Raw genomic sequence first — 18,007 nt, forward strand, 5'->3', positions numbered from 1 at the left:
AATTAGACACCATTCGTCTTTGTCACACACCAGTTCCTTGATCCCCTGTCATTGTTGATAACTGCACAACACACACACACACACACACACACACACACACACACACACACACACACACACACACACACACACACACACACACACACACACACACACACACACACACACACACACACACACACACACACACACACACACACACACACACACACACACACACGATCAGAATAATAGCGCTGGATGGTATTGATTATATGCAGGGTTAGTAAAAGATACACCCCCCACTTTTCACAGATACCCTCAACCATCTTAAACACACACACAAAAACACACTTCCTTTCTTGGCCACAATCTCCCACAGGGGAGTTGGAGGGCCGCTGTCCGCCACCAGGCTGACCCCCCCCCCCCCCCCCCCCCCGCTACCAAACTGAGTGTGTTTCTGACGGTGGCAGGTCATCGATTGGCCTGACAAACACACTGGCCCTGGGCTGACCTTTGAGAAGCGGAGCTAAGCTGTAGGAGAACACAGACAGACACACAGACACACAGACACACAGAGACACAGACAGACAGACAGCGAGAGCTTTGCTGTGTCTGAACTGGAAAGGGGGGTACTGGGGGGGGGGGGGGGGTCGAGTGGAGACGTTGACAGCGCAAGGATGTCCATCAGTCCATCTGCCTGACCTTCAGAGAAGAGAAGAGCCAGTGTCAGTCAACAATGTCTTGAGTTTAAATGTTATCATAAATAGGTTTCCAAATCCAAATCCAAATGGGATGAACATTTCAACAGAGTTAAGTATGGTTGATTTATAATTAGATATCAGATATTATTATAACATTATTATTATAGCAGTATAAACCTGTGCAAGCCAGTACCTCTTAGAGAAAGAAGACAAATCACTACCTCAGTCACCTTCATATAAAATGTAAGCGGCTAGCCAAGGAATTCAAAGGAAGACAAAAGTGCACATGGGCAGTTTAACAGTCTTGGATATCTTTTCAAGACATTGCAGTCAGAAAGAACCATTTTCAAAGCAGAGACAACAATGTCCTGCAATAGGTGGCTGAATAAGAATCAAGCTGTAAAGTCATAATGTTAACACTATGACACAGATAAACCACGCAACTCTCTAAGACTGTAAACCACAGAAAACCGTCAGTGTGCAAAGTGACTGCAGTCATTGTCTGATCAAGTAGAGCAATAGACAGTTTCTACAGATATTAGCTAAGGCTATTAAAGTAAATAAAGACAAAAGACTCGCTATGCATTTTAGGTGCAATATCTGAAGACTGATAATGTTCTGGCGAGACACTCTGCTAGTTAAAAAGAGGCTATCAACCATTCCTGACTTTTCCAAATAGTTACAATTAAAGGAAATGTTTAAAATAACATTAAAAACAATGGACCAGTCAGCTACTTAAAGGTGGGGTAGGTAAGTTTGAGAAACCGGCTCGAGATACACTTTTTGTTATATTCCATGGAATGCTCTTAACATCCCGATAGCAATGAATATCTTAAGTGCTTTGACAAAAAATCCATAAAAAAAATTAATCTGTGGAAGCCGTAGTACTGTAAAAAGCACGACCAATCATCTGAGCCGGCCCGGCTAAAAATAACTGGATGGCCTACCTGCCTGTCAGCCTTCCATCTTGGCACAAACTTATCTCGTGCCCTCATTGGTCATGTGCGCGATCGTGTGTGTTGGAGAAGGGGCTTTGTAAGGAAGTGGCAGATTTTTTCCGGCTGTGTATTTTCATATTTTAGCGCACTCGAGTTGGTTTCTCCAAAATTACCTACCCCACCTTTAGCATTCATTGTCTATGTGATTTAAAGCAACACTTCACCTTCTGAAATAATGTATTTTTATAAGCCGTATCAATAGTAGATATCGGTCAGTGAAGGCCATGTGAAAAAGGACCAGAAACTGCAATATTAAACTGTTCGAATTTCTCAAGGCTGAGGAAGATCAGTATGTGTTTCTGTATAACATATTCTGTGATTGGTGAATATTGAGAGTCTTTAAGAAAAGCAAAAATAGGAAAGCTAGATAAAAAGAATTCTTGAGTTCTGATTTTTGCTTCTTCCCACATGTGAAATCTATGTCCAACAAAAGTGTTTCTGACACTCTCGCAGAAATATACCCACACAATATCCACCAGCGCCACGACACTGAAAGCAAAAATCAATTTTCATTGAGGACAAATTGATTGTAATTGCACACTATAATTAGAAGGTAAATTACCAGATTTTAGGGGAAAGAGCAGAAAGATTTTATAATTCAGAGCTTCATCCTCAAGCTTCTACATTTAAATATCCACATTTATTGTAACAATGAACAGAGGCATTCATCTTTTTTAGGGTGAAATACATAATTATACTAAAAGAGATGGTTGACCCTGAGCAACAGCACTTATACATGTTAGTGCATTGCTGAGGAAATGTGGGATTAAATGGAATAAAATAGATGGTCACTTCTGAATTCTTATAAAAACTCATCTGTGGTAACATGAGCCTTGGCTGGGATGGAACGCATACACATATAAGACTTTTTACTGGGCCATATTGATTTGGTTCTACACCAGTGAGGCCTGCAATGCTGGCTAATGCTATTGACAAGCCATCAGTCTTGTCCAGAAGTGTGGAGGCATGCAGCTCTTTTTCCAAGACCAACCAAGGAAGGAGAGAGGAAGAGGAGGAAAGAAAGAGAGGGGAAAAACATCAATGGACAGTGATGGAGAGTGGGGAGGAGGGCGAAGATGCAAGCACAGCAGACAGACTCAGACCCCTGTCCATGGTTTGGGAACACTAAATTAGAAAAAAGACAAAAGGGATGAGAGAGGGAGAAACTGTAAACAGCCGCATCGATCCAACTAGTGTTGGGCAAATCAAACCATTACAGCCAGAGTCTCATGCCCCGGAGTTGGGGGGGGATAGTGTGAATATCTACACACTGCCTAGTGAAGAGAAAAGTTTGCACCAGCACACATTGCATCTCTTTTAGAAACGGTTGGACTTACTAACTCTTTAGTTTACTTCACCCGCCGCAAAACAAGGTGGAAGTGCAGCAGGACAGGAAGGGGTTAACTCTGAAGAAGCTGGAAGGGAGGATGAAAAAAAAGCCCTCTGGCAACCCAGGGACAGAGGGAACGCTGAACTCATCACAAACCCCTCTCCTGGCGTCCGCCAGCACATAATGACCCCAACAAGACGGGAATCCCTTTTAATTAAAGTGAAGGGAGATCAGTTAAGCAGATGGTTGCCGACAAATATTAGGGGAAATAGAATGTTTAATGGTCTGTGCACTTATCGCAGGCTATTTTCCACACCAAGCCCCAAACTGATAAACAGGACAGAGCCTTGTTAATCAACCTTACAACCTTTAAAGCCCAAGATAAGAGAATAATTCGGGATCTTTGTAAATTAGCTTGAGATGTGGCTAAGACTCTGGCCCCTTGCGTACTCAGGGCCAGACTGTCGAGGAGGGAGAAGAATTTCTATCAGTGTAATAGCCTTGCGCCATGGTGAAGAAGTTTGGGGGAAAACTACTTTTTCTAGGGGATAAAGATTTTTTTTTTTCAGCTGTTTTCCTCAGTTTCTATTCCCCTTGTGGTTTGACCCTCTTGCCACCACCCTACTGCGCTCTTATCAGTGACACAAGAGAGTCACCCGCCTCCGTGGAAATAATCTAAACAGAGAGGCGGGGAGTCGGCAGCCCTCACCGGTGGCCTGTGAGCGCAGGTTAACGGGCCCTCACCCCTCTCAGACAGACACAGGTGGGGGTGGCCTGTGTTTATTTTGCAGATGATGGATTGAAGAGGAAGGGATTATCGACAACAGTAGCAGCCCTCTGAGAACAGTAGCAGGTAATATTTTGCTATAAAAATCCTTTTACAGGAACATTTTATTCTTCAATAGAATACTGCAGCTTTAAAAAATGCATGTGACTGAAGGCTGAGGAAATAATCAGTTTAATTATGGCCTATTAACACTGCTTTAACATTTTCAGAAAAAAAAAGTCCCAAATTGTATTTAAATCAGAGTGTGTGTCGTAAAAAAATTGCAGTGCAAAATCCCTGAAACCTTTTAAAAATGTTTAAATAAACTACGCTTACACATATAAGTAAAAGATGGGGAAGTGATGCAGAAGAGTTTTCCAATTTTTTGTTTTTAATTGTAATGAAATATTGTTATTTATTTTTTAGGGACACGCTTGGCTTGATGCTGAACAACATTACACATACTTACTATACATTTGTTTACAGTCATTATGTCAGTATGTCCAAATTGTCACACATATTTATTGTCATATTCATGAATACCTCTTATTTTAATCGACACATGTGCTGACTGAATTCATGTTAGGATAAGGAGACGCTAATTCATCCATCCCTTTTTTGACCCCTTTCATCCATTTTTTGTCTTTCTTTTTCATTTGAGGTCTATATGTCGTGACCACAATGATATATATTTAATGCCAATGCAAATTTCCCCTCTGGTAATCTTTACCTTTTCCTCAAATGAAAAACACATTGGCTGAACCACCTCTTCCCACCCCCGTCTTTTTCTTAATCACACACAGCAGACACTTAATTGAGCCAGTGTTTGGAGCATGTCTGTTCTTTTTTTTTTAACAGTTAAGCTTTGTTTCTGTTTTAAACTGTGTTGTTTTTCCTTCCTGGGCCCCTTGGAAAAGGGACACCGGATTGTAGGTAATTACAGAGAGAAATGCAGACATTTATCAGTGCTTGTGGTTTGGGACTTTAAATGGTCCTGCTGACAATTTCCCCTTACAGTGGGCCACTGTGGAGCTGGCAGGTTCTGTTTCGGAGCCCCGACGCTGGGCTCGAAGGCGCAGAGTGCTGCCATATGTTGGACCTCAGCGGTGCCAGCAGCAAATGTGCTGAACAACGCGACTTAAACCATGAACTCCGTGCCTTGGCAGAAGGAGGGTGCACAGTCTACTTGCAGGAGTGAAGAAATACACAGTTCCCAAAAAAAGATTGTGTATAAAACTAGAAGTGTTTCTGTGTGTCCACAAGTCTGTCTACCTGTCCGTCCAGTGTCAAATTGAGAACACATTGGATCCCACTTTTTCTTCAACACGAGTGCACACATGCATATTAGTCTGAATATCCGTGGAGAACATCCCAGATTGCAATGGGTCACACCTGGTTATGCTTCTTCCCTGTCTCCCCTCTCGCTCCACTCCCCGGTTCCCACACCGGCGGCATCTGGAACCTATTGGCGGCAGAGTCACACCGAGCCATAAAGCCCTCAAAGGCTCACAAACGCACTAGGGGTAGAACGTCAAACAATGTTGGCCCTACAAGCTGCCAACAGACACAATGCATCTTGAACCTGAACAAACCCCACTGCTCATTTTTTATCCTCTCCTTCTCTCCTCATGTCTCTCTGAACTATTACTCTCTTTCCCTCACAAACACCACCTGGGAATGAGTCAAGGGAGAGTTTTAACATTTTTACCCCTAAATGGAATTGGTACTGATGCTGAGGGAGCTAAATGTGGCTCAGGCGACCGAGACCGTGGAGAAACAGATACTGATGAGGCCAGAAACTTGCTGTCAAAATAGCTTGTAACAGAAACACAACACTCGCAGTGCATCCAGATGTTGGTGTGTTTAAACATGCACCGACTGGAACTGTTTAAAGTTTTAAGAAAACATTCTCTTCAGTCACTTTGCTCCGTGCGCACAGTGTCACCAAAGGGTTAATGACCGTTTATGCCACAGATAATGTGATCTGTCCCGGATAGGATCTCAGGAGCGCGAGCGAAAACCCATTGTCACACGGCCATCCTTTTAGACATGAGAGCAGCGGGGGTGGGCGGGGGGTGGGGGGGGGGGGCATTCTGTCACAGCCTTGTAATGCTCTTATCGATTCTCCATATCTGTTACGGAGGCTGGAAAGCACGTCCCAAATTCGATATGCTTTTAATAGGGGGCCAAGTTCTCCAAACAACATTGTGCCGATCAAAATGGGAATTAAACTAAAAGATGACAGCAGCAAGAACAAAGCCTTTCCAATTGAGCAATTAAATAAAACTGAAGTATGTTATGTGTAGTTTATCTGGAAGTTCCCTTACATGCTTTGTATACTGCTTTCTTTTCTCCCAGCCATCCCTTCCCTTTTGATTTCTATGGCATAAAAAATGTTGGCAAGTGTTTGAGCACAAAAATCTGTGTTGGAGCGATTTCAAACCAGCATTTTATTGCTAACAAATGCTGCCTTTGATACTGGCTACAATGGGTGATACTTTACTGTTTGTTTGTGCTGGAGGTGAAAATGAGTTGCTCACATTTGGAAGGGGAAAGCTTGTGAAAAATAATTCAGGAACAACACACAAGAAATTAATGGCACTCTTTAATGTCGTGCAGGAGCCGGCAATGTTTTTCCACTCATTAGAAGGACTTTGAAGTGTGTGTCTGAAACCTAAGCTTGGGAAATCTGACAGAGACAAGACTGCGGTGCGCACTCACTTCTCCAAGAACACCACGACTCAAGGTAACATATCCACATCCTATTAGTTTGTGGTACACTTACCAATTGGATGCAGACACACTGTGGTATTAGGCAGTACAGAATGTGATGCAGTCAAAAATACAGAAGGTCTACATGGTGGGACAACTACAGCTCAGTCCAAATTAATTTCACCTCACGACGATGACCACAACAGAATTATCAAAAGAGGAAAAAAAAAAAGGTGGATTCCATCAGAAGCTACATAAGTGCTTTGCGGGGCTCAGGCTGAAGGACTCCAGTGAGAGGTGGTGCAAAGTCTTGCCTCTTCACTGTCAGACCCCAGGGTGCTGTCTAAATTAACTGGGACGAGTGGATTGTTAGAGGGATGACCCTTTCCCTATTCACCCGGTTCTCCCTTCACACACACTTCATCACACATACACACTCTGAACGTCAACTGCTAAGCCTCAATAAATCTGATAAGCCGCCCTGGTGGCTCCTGTGGCCAATCCGTGCCGAGAACAACATGGCCGGTATCAGGCAGCTGCAAATCCCTCGTCAAGCGGGACTCCAAAGTACTCCGAAAGGGCCGCACTCGCACCCCTGAAAGCTGGTCCGTCTCTCAGCTCTCCCTTACCCCACCCCGGCTCCTACCCACTACCCCCCCATGCCTGGGTGATGTCATTATTGAAGTCTTTGGCGTGCTATCCGAGGAGTAAGTTACCATTGACAGGTTCAGAGCCTGGCTGGCTCACCCATGAGGATTCATGACTTTGAAGCTATTGCCCTTAAGCTGCAAATTATTCTTTTCAGGCTCTCTCTGCACTACCTAGGCTTTAATCCACACCCTCCTTCTCTTCAGTACAGCAGAGCTCCAGCAGGCAGCACCCACTAGCCTGCACACACACATTATAGATAGTGGTAGATAGATACAGACACACAGCGGTAGAGAGCAAAGACAAACACATGCTCAGTCAAGTTCCTAGATATCTGGAAACACATAGTTTATTGAATAGCCTCATTGCCTCCCTCTTCAGTACAGTAAAGTTAATAAGAGCAGCAGGGCAGAGCTGTACCAGGCTCCAGCAGCACCTCTTAGCCCCAGCCCATCCATTCCTCACTCCCTTCATCAGCACTTAGTGGACATCTGTGCAGTGCCAGCCCTCTCCATATGCCACGGCGGTCAGAAGACAAACGACCGTGTCAGTGCAGTGGCACGCCTGTATGTCTGATGCCACACAGGGGTGCAGGGAGGGTGTGGTGAGGGACAGACACAGGGAAAAGGCCAGGGCCGTTTCAGAATGGGCTGGGTGTGCAAAGCAGCCAGGAAGGGGCCAATAAGTTATCTAAACTGTAGACACATGAAATACCAAAACTAAGTAATGGCTTATGTGGTCAATAAGGCCTGTGTGGAAAACAAAGAGAAACACCTTAAACACTTGCAGTCCGGACGCCACAGAGGCGTTTCGGTCGGTGATGGCCCATTAACTAAGAACACGTTTTATTACAACATACTCACCACTTCCAAAAGCACATCAAACCTTTTGAGTAATTTTCTACTTTCCTGCCACCTTTCCATCCATGTTTTATTTCTGCTTATACTGTGCAGTGTCCAGTGGGCTGGAGCCTTTTCAATCAGCAACAACACATTTCCATTCATTTTGCTGTTGAGTAAATGAACTAGTCTTAAGTGAATTAAGTTCAAAGCAGTCCAAAGTAAAGACAGAATTAGAATGTATTCATTATTATACAGTTGCAATAGGGCCCTTCCTGAAAACGGTCCGTGTTGGAATATAAACGCACTAAGTTCATATAGCACCTTTCAACACAAGGACACAAGTGCTTTAGAAAAAATGAAAACAATTGAATGTTGAGGCCAATACTGATATCCATGTAATAAGGTTGAAAAGAATAATAACATGTATTTTTTTAGGAGAATTGAGACACAAATACAAACCAATAAGGACAGTTTACAGATAAAGAATAATCCAACTTTGTAATGTAAAACAAAGTGTTTATAAATAGCTTAGTTTGGTATATCTTCACTGGAATTGTATAGTTAATGACCAACACACGGATACTGATTTCTCTGCAATGAGCTAATATCAGACGTGGTATTGCTTGGACCATTTGTTGTTCTAGCTCTATTTATAATGCAAGGAACAACTACATGTTTGTGCATAATGTTTGTTCTGTGGACGGAATTGCTTTAAATGTAACACCCTTCAACACATACGTACAGTATCTCTCAAAAGCATTTAGGTGCTCCAAAGAGCTTTCCTCGCTACCAAGTATGCTACAACACAAACATAATGTAGCCTTGTCAAATAGAAAATAAAGACTGCAATAATTATTAAATGGGATGGATTACCAATCCCAAATCTCTGCAAGACTCTCATTGTTGTTACTATTGTTTTGTAATGAAAACCACCAGTGTGCCTGGACAGCAGGAAATCAATGTAGAATCATGAGGTGTGGTACTGTACTATTGATGTAAAGCAATGAACTCCACTGGCACATGCAGCACACCTGGAAGGTAACGTAAAAAAGGCCTTTCGACCTACATTTTATATAATGCTTACAATCGATGCAATGCAGACACGAGACGATGCAGAGCTGACAACACTAAATCCCATTTCAGTATACAGCACATACAGCTCAGCGTACTTTCACATTAGATCAGCAAAGTTGTCCGACTGATTTCATAGCGCAAAGAATGATACGCATACTTTCCACAGCAAAATCAAAGTGATGAAACGATTGTGACTGAAAGGTGACTGTACTATTTCATGAACACATAAGGTTAAACTTGTCATACTTGAAACCCAACGCTTCAATTGTAACGCTATGACTCACATCTCACCCTCGTGCTCCAAAAACAAAAATCTGTGTCCAGTCCAGGCTGAGGAGAGAGGGACTGGAGGGGGGGGGGGGGGGGGGGGGGGGGTGTGAGATATGAGAGAAGGTGTGTGTAGAAAAGTAGGGGAGGAATAGCAGTATTCCCTGGGTAACAGGCTCTGGCGAAGGAACTGAGAGGTGTTTTGGCTTGTGTTGCATTCGGGGAGAGTGAAGCGTCTCCCAGAAGGAGGCTATAAAAAGACAAAGGAGGCAGGAGGCCATGTGGAGAGACTGTTGAAAGGGAGCAAACACCCACTCCATAATCCCACCACTGCCACCATCACCACCACTGGGGAGGAGAAAGAAACGCACACTGAAATCAAATAAACGCTATACACTAAATTGCTTTTACATAAACAGACATTTTCCCAAAACAGCACTATAGCTACAAGGTAGGGCTGTGCGATTATGACAAAAATCATAATCACGATTATTTGGGTCAATAATTGATATCACGATTATTAAATACGATTATTCATTGACTTTGAAAAAATACATTTATTGAACTTTAAAACAAAGACAAATAATAATTTGAACAGTATCTTTTTAACTGTTGATTACCCTGAACGTATAATTCAACTGAAAAACCAATACAAAAATAAATAAAATAAATGATACATTTAAATAAATAATATCAAAATAATAAATACCAATAAACAAGATCAACAAATATTTTGGAGCGCACTTCCCCAAGCTACTAAACATATATAAATATGATAAATACAAATAAATGAGACCAAAATTAATTAGATCAAATATGTTGCAGTGCACTGTCACAAACTAGCAAAGCTAAATAATTGTTTTTCCCGATTATGTTGTTTTCGTAATTGTGGCAGGCCAAAATTGTAATTGCGATTAAAATACGATTAATTGCACAGCCCTACTACAAGGTCCACTTTATTGGTCCTATTTGGTTTGCAGCAAAAAGAATGACAACAAACAAGGTGCTGATGCAAGGTGCTGATGGAGAGTGCCAGTTACATGTGTTCAAGACAGCGATCAGTATCACAAAGGGGAACTGGAGAAGGGGCTACACACACTGGTCTCAGGGGGAAACAAGGCCTGTGTACATTCACATACTAAAAACGACAACAAGCCCAACTGACAGTTGGATAGACATATATTCAAATATAGAAAAACAAATACATACAGAACACATGGTTTCAAAGAGGGAGCTATGAACATGCTCTCCTCCTCCCTATCTACAAATATCTGAGCAGTGAGGTAAAGCTGGCTGTTTTTCGTTGAACAACAGGCGTTAAAATGTAACTCTGAATTCCTGATACAATACAAATCAAAATCAAATGACTCCAAAGCCAATCTCTGCTTTTCTTGTACTCCTGTCTTGGCCACCGTCAAAACATGGAAAGGCTGATTTGAGTGAAGGGGATGAGCCACATCCAATTCTGAGTATTTCCGTGTAAGATGTGCTCTGCAGTTCTCTCCCCTATCAGGTCCATGGGAATGCTATGCTCTGGCCCTTTGCCTGGGTAAATGTGTTCCCTATGTGTGGGCTTGCTATCCCTCTGTGTTGTCTTCACCAGAGAGGGGAGCAACTGGGCAAGGTGCAGCAGAAAGGTGCCTCTGGTTAAAGAGATTTTTGTACACATATGGTCGGAGAGAGAAAAAAAAGACAGAAAGGGAAGAGATGGGGTGTGGCGAAACAGAAAGCCATGGCTCTTTGGTTGAACCTGAGTGTGGGAGGTCCAGAAACCCCCCCCCCCCTACCACCTCCACCAGCACTACTATTAAATACCTTTGGAACATCCCGACTGGCTTTTAAACAGAGCTGCAGAGGGTAACTGGTGGATATGGAGGAAACTAAGCATGCCCAGAAGGGGGGGATGTTGTGAATCGCTGGGTGTCCATGACCTGGCACTGCTCTAGCCCTCCAGCTCATTGTTCTGGGCCCAAGAAATCCTTTATAAGCCCATTATAGTGTGAATTTTACCAATCAAATCGGAGTGTCTAGTACTAACAAATGCTAGCATTGGATTTTATTGCTGCTCAAGCCCTCCTGGTGCACGCCTTATGGACTATGTGGTCAAGCTGTAAGCCATTACATTGACAGGCATGCACACGTTTCTACATCTGGCCTTCTGCAGCTCCAACACACCGAGCCAATTACATGTTGTTGTTCTTTTTGACATATAATGTTTTTCGTAATCAGATAATTGCTCTCCCCTTCAAACTCCCCCTATGCAGTGTTTTTTTCTCCCCCTCTGCATGTGTGTTGCCGCTGAAATACTGTGCCAAAACAGCTTTATCAAAACATGTTAGGAGAAGAGGAGGGAGGGTTTTCTTTCTGTCTTCAAGCAACATGTTTTTCAGGACAGTATATTCATGACTATTCAAGGAATACAAGGAATAGATGACAGACGAAAAAATAATAATGACTGGAAACCCTCAAGTCAAAATGTTACACGGTACCACTTTCAAAATTGCGCACACATGCAGAGGAGATTTCCTGCAAACTTGTTCTCCATGACAAGAATCTGTCAGTTTCTAAATACTTGCATGTGAAACAGGCCACAAAGTATGCTGAATGTGTCAGAACACTGATGAAGGGAGGAGATCTCCTGATTGAGTCATGTGGTTGCATATTATCCCTCAAATCAAGCAGCATGTGCTGTGCATCCACATCTGCAGCGAACACCGACATCTACGGCACACCACAAGCTCTGCCATTAAGTCCAAAATACTTCACACCCTCTTAAAAGATGTAAATATTATTGTTGGAAGATGTATAAATGAAATGTAATCGAATGGTCAGGGTGAAACCATGATCTGTCTTTAAAAAACAGACCCTCCTTCTTCTCAGATTTTTTGTTACCGTCTGAATCATTATGTTATATGGAGAACATTTGCAGAAACCTCAGGAATCTGCCCTCTTATGATTAAGACATTTCCATAAAACTTCATGCAGTCAGGGTCTGTGTGGATGCAGCTGCAAAGTACTCGAGAAAAACAGAATTCAATGCAAAAACGTGTATAACAGCAGTTTAATTCCTCTGTATTTCATATGCATATATTCTGCTTTATAGAAGTCATCTCATTAGGAGCAATTGCCATGTGCACATACTAGCTACCCAGTGGCTGGGATAATTGTACTGCTAATTGTCATGTGGTGTCTGCTGGTTGCCAAGAATAGACAGTGCCATGTGGCCCTGTGTCTTGGGGTTTGTTTCTGGCCTTCATAACTTGATAGGGAAGACGAGAGGGCATTGGTCTCCCAGAATTGGATTAAACAGTAAATAATGTTGGTGTTTTTTTGTCACGATTTCCTGTTTGTTAGTAGTCCCATCAGGGGTTTATCTTGGAGCGTTTTCTCTCTCACATACCCTGCTGCTCTGTCTCTCTTTGCACTCTCCCACACACACACGCACACGCACACACACAGGGACAGAAACACTGTCTATTTTATGCTCCACAGATGAAACGCATTAGCGAATGCACGGCAAGGGACACTGAGGGAGGGGCAAAAAAGCTTCCACAGTTCCAACGACATCAGCATTTTTTTCGCAAATTTGCAATTAGTCTTAAGGGCCAGTGTAAATTAGGTCTCCTGACAAATGAGCTAACGGGACAGGACATGAAGTTTCAATAAATCTGAGAGGCTGCTCGGGGCATTTGTGTCCTCTTACTCCACAGCATCAAGAGAGAGAGTCCCAGCAGGCAGCAGGAGGAGATCCGTTGAATAAGCCCAAAGAGTGCTCACTGCGGGGATTCAACGAGCCGAGATGATGCTCCCCTCTAAAAAAAACTCCACCAGGGAGACCACTCCATAGGAGAGGAGTATTTCATGATAGAGATTTGAGAAGGGGATGGGTCTCGAAAAGCCCTGATAAGGAGCCTCTAATGCGGGTAAACTAGCACCGGTGTCTGTGTCTACGCTCATAACTTCATGGATGAGACCACTTTACGCTGAGACACAGAGAGTGAGAGTGCCGTGGTCCCATTCAGGGGAGTCTAGAGTTGCGTCTCATCAGTGTTTAAACATATTAGAGTGGGGCCTGCGCTGTTGCTGATTCGATCTTCTGCCTCAGAGGAAAGACGTAAAATATAAGGTTTTACTTTTTAAAGACTGTGCAATTCTCTCACCATGGTTATTGACGATGCATCAACTTACACATTTGGCCATTGCACAGGAGGCCTTCTGGACAAGAATGACAGTTAATGGAGTTGGCTGAAGAAGCCTGAGCAAGGATCAGGTTCAAATGGATTCCTAGTTACTGTCTATTTAATCCAATTGGACAAAATAACACGCCACAATAAAGTGCTGCTTAAGGTCGAGAAATGCGTTTAAACGAGAAGGCAAACTGATGACAAAGCGAGGGAATGTAGGATGGGACTGTGAATAGCATTAAAGCCCCATTTGTCTGCATTACCTGTGTGGCGGGGAGTTGAGACTTCCACCAGAAGGAACGGTGATGGGAGAGAACAATAATGTGGTGGCAGGAGGGACTGCTTACTAGGTTACACACGGATGAAGCCCAAGATTGAATTGGGACACTCGCAAAGTACAGATTGAGACATCTGCCTCATGTTACAGCGTGATGCGTACAGTATCACATTATTTGACCATGTACTGGTTATTTGATCGGTTTCATGGAGCTGGAGTAGGAGCGGCAGCGGAGCCTCAAGCATCGGGACTTCTGAACAACATACTCGTGGGTTCTGTCAAGCAATTGCAACTTATCACCAGTTACTGCTCAGAATAGCATATCATGCATGTCAAGGAGTATTTTGAATTCAGGTAAATTAACTTCAATTCAGAACAACTCAGTTCATTCTGCTAAAAGTGGTTTCACTTCCTAAATGCACATTCAAATGGAAACCGTTAAAGGTGGGGTAGGTAAGTTTGAGAAACCGGCTCGAGATACACTTTTTGTTATATTCCATAATCCATAAAAAAAACGTCATCTGTGGAAGCCGTAATACTGTAAAAAGCACGACCAATCATCTGAGCCGGCCCGGCTAAAATAACTGGATGGCCTGCCTGCCTGTCAGCCTTCCATCTGTGCACAAACTTATCTCGTGCCCTCATTGGTCATGTGCGCGTTCGTGTGTGTTGGAGGAGGGGCTCTGCAAGGAAGTGGCAGATTTTTTCCTGCTGTGTATTTTCAAATTCTAGCGCACTCGAGCTGGTTTCTCCAAAATTACCTACCCCACCTTTAATTATGGGCTAAATCTAATTCCGGCCACTTGGCCTTGCCATTCACGCTTTGCCTCTGTTTGCATGTTTGCTTGGAGGGTTCATCAAATGAAATGCCACAACAGTTTTTGGCAAAGGAGGTGAACTTTAAAATAATCCAACAACATATCTGCTCCGGTGCTTATTTATTACACTCCACTACCTTCAAATAGAAGTGGAAGTGTCACAGAATAAAATAAACACTGCATAAATGTAACTGTTTTTTCAATTTGTCAAACAATGGTAAGATTGAGGTCCAGATACTGTCATCCATAATAAATCCTTATCTCACAACAATACTGCAACACGACGGCAGTAGATCGCTCCACATTCAGAGCAAAATCTGGACAGGCTACGATCGGTATCTAAACAAAAGGAAGCATCAAGGGAGGCAGGTAGTGCGATGAGAGGAAACACAGGGACAATATGTTGAATAAAAGATAAGTACGCTCTTCCTTTCCAAAAGAGAAAAAACTATCTGCAGGCCTTTTTTTCTTGGCTGCTGCTGCGGCGGCTGTGTTTTGCAGAGACACTATTGACACAAAGTAAAGCTGATAATTAAATTACAAGTGTTGTGGCAGTCCTGGGATACTCTGAATCATTAGCACATGTAGGGGGAGGAAGGAGGGAGAGACAGCTGCATGATCAGATCAAGTTTGAAGTGTTTGTATCGGGGGGGGGGGGGATAGGTAATAAAGCTTAGCGACAAACAAAGCCTTAAAGATGGAGGTGTACCACGTAAAGGAAGTTGGTGATTCTAGTAATCCCGTGCCACTGACTCTCTGATAATCTTCCTGGAGTTGGTCCCACTCATCATTTTCAAGAGGGAGAAATAAAAAAAGGGAATGGGACAACATCAAGAGTTTTCCAGTTTGCTGCCTGCCCATCCATTTTAACTGTAAAGGCTTTCACACAATTCCTTTGATGCGCATCACTGATACGAGCTTCAGGGGCTTGTACTGCTTGGGAACAGTCTATCTAAAAGTGACAGCTCCACAAGCTCCCTACAAACACACACCCACACATTGGCACACAAGTCCATGCACACACACTGAGTACGGTAGCTGCTTAAAACCATTACATCTCATTTGGAGGGGGGAAATGTTTCCAGTGGATCTGTATGACGCCATGTCCCCTTAACTCACAAAATACATTTAAATGCAACTAACAGTGTATTTCTGCAGCACATTAACCTGCAGTTTAGGGATGAAATCTCTCTCTGACTGCGGGCTCACCAGTCCAGTCCCTGTCCTAATTGAGTCAGCTCTCCTCTGCTGCTTGGACCTTATCGTATCACGCTTTCTAATTGACCTGCGCTGCTTCATAAGACAATGCGCCAGGAGCTTGACAAAAGTTATTAATTTTCACTTTGTCCAAGGCTCTGTCCCAATTAGGTCCCTTGGCTGGGGCCGACAGGGCGGCTAATGTGATTACAGGACAAGCTTATTAGTCTGCAGCAGCATCGAGGAGCAGGAGAAGACCCTAAATGAGAACACACAATATAGTGGGCGATTGCTAGAAGTGAGCAGCACACTTGAATTGTACTACTTTGATCTAATACACAGATAGGGTACATTCTTAACACATTCAATGGTTGGAAATGTATACTTTAATCTAAATAAAAGATCACTGTCATAGATATAAACAGTTTCTTTTCTGACATTTATAGTCCTTATTCAACCCGGTCTTTTCCAAAGGTACGCAGCTGTAACTGTGAACCAGGCAGCTTAAAGGCGGGAGTCGCAGTGAGTCTGGGTGTTGGTTAAGGAGAAACCATGCGAGCCAGTGCTCAGTGAAAGTTCACCAGATGCCAGGAGCAATGGCATCACTCCAGTCCTGACTCTCAGCCAAGTCACTCTCACCTGGGAAATGACCGGACAAGCTGAAAGGGAACCAATCGGACCCAATTAAGAATAATTGCCCCAAGTCCATCACAGTTTGGTGTGAAGCTTCTACTTTTGTTTTCCCCACCACCTCAAGGTACCAAATGAAAATAGAAGCTACTTAATTCAACAAAAAACTGCACAATATGGTGGCCTTTGCTGTTCTGTTTGATACACTTATACGTGTCTATTTTTTGCAGAAGAAGGGATTTTCCACATCAAGGATTTCAGCAAATTTTGGTTCCTAAAGCCTCCTGAAAATGTAGCTGATGCTACTTCCAAAGAAAAGTCACAACAGCAGAATGTATTCTCAGACCCCTTTCAAGTTTAGTTACAGCGCTGTCATGTTCAATCAGACGAGGATTAAGATGGGAGAGATTTGAAGCCAGCTTGTTGAAAAGAAGAAGAAAAAAAAGAAATGGCGACTTCAATAGCCCTGAGTGCAAGATTACTACCGCACTACCATGCCCGTGGGGGCCGTTTTAATGACAGCTCACAAAGATTGGCTTCACCCACCACGATTAAGGTTACCCTTCATGATCAGAGGCAGAGCAATACAAACAGTTAGTCCAGGAAAACAAGAGAGAGGTTTCACACAAAGGCACCTGCCCACTCAGCAACTCCTCGTTGAGTTTCAGCCACGGGGCGCGGCCTGTAGCTGCCTGGCTAACAAGTCCAGAGTCCTGTGGATGAGAGGAGAGTGACAGCTGCCTGGCAAGCTACTTCTCTCTGATTAATATTTCATCCTGGAACTTTGGCCCAAAGATGTATCGTACTGTAGTTGTCTGAGTCTTAGATGACTTAGTGCTGAGAATACAAAACTAGGGACTTCAACACTATTTAAAATCTGTCTATAGCAACTTTTCATAGACAGCATGTCAACATTTTTCAACAACAAAGAAAACAGCTTTTGCTGCTTTGGCCACTAAACCTCATGGTCATAACACATATTTATTTTTAGTTTAAAGTTACTGTCCATTAAATGCACATTTTAAGACATTTGTCCTTAATATTGTTGGTCATTTGAAAAAAAAAAAAATCAAATAAGGCAAAATTCTAGAGAAAGAAATGACAAATCTCAAAATTCAAACCATTTCAAATGTGTCTGGAAATGTTGAGAAAAAGGACATTTCATTGTATGTTCTTTGCCAAAAATTGCATGTCTGGCAAATTAAAGTTGCATTCTGCCGTTTGCTCATTTATCATTGGTGGTTTACTGGCAGAACTCTAAGGGGGTAAATATTTCTCTTATCAGATTTTCCTGGCAGGCACGCCTGGTATATAGCACAATTTATCATATCCACTTACAGCACAACATAATGAGGCATAATAAACAAGGCGAACCCTCATTTGATTATTTTTCTTCTTGTGAAAAAATTACATTTCTGTGGGTTCAAAAAAATGTCCTGTTCACGGTCACAGTGGTGTGAAGAGTGTGTCTGTTTAGCGTCCTGGCCTGAGCTCAGTAGAAATGATTAAATGAGTGTGAAATCAAAAGCCCTGACATATGGCTGGGGTCTGCAGCGTGTGTGCCGTCACCTGGCGGTCTCT

At 43.0% G+C, this 18,007-nt stretch overlaps 1 long non-coding RNA gene across 1 annotated transcript in view; it reads right to left on the reverse strand.

Annotated features, from left to right (window-relative positions):
- Window positions 1–18,007, reverse strand: part of LOC117482150 — a 102,709-nt gene that overhangs the window by 25,179 nt on the left and 59,523 nt on the right. The window lies entirely within an intron of this gene.

This window comes from Trematomus bernacchii, unplaced genomic scaffold (genome assembly GCF_902827165.1).
Source record: "Trematomus bernacchii unplaced genomic scaffold, fTreBer1.1, whole genome shotgun sequence".
Classification (NCBI taxonomy): domain Eukaryota; kingdom Metazoa; phylum Chordata; class Actinopteri; order Perciformes; family Nototheniidae; genus Trematomus; species Trematomus bernacchii.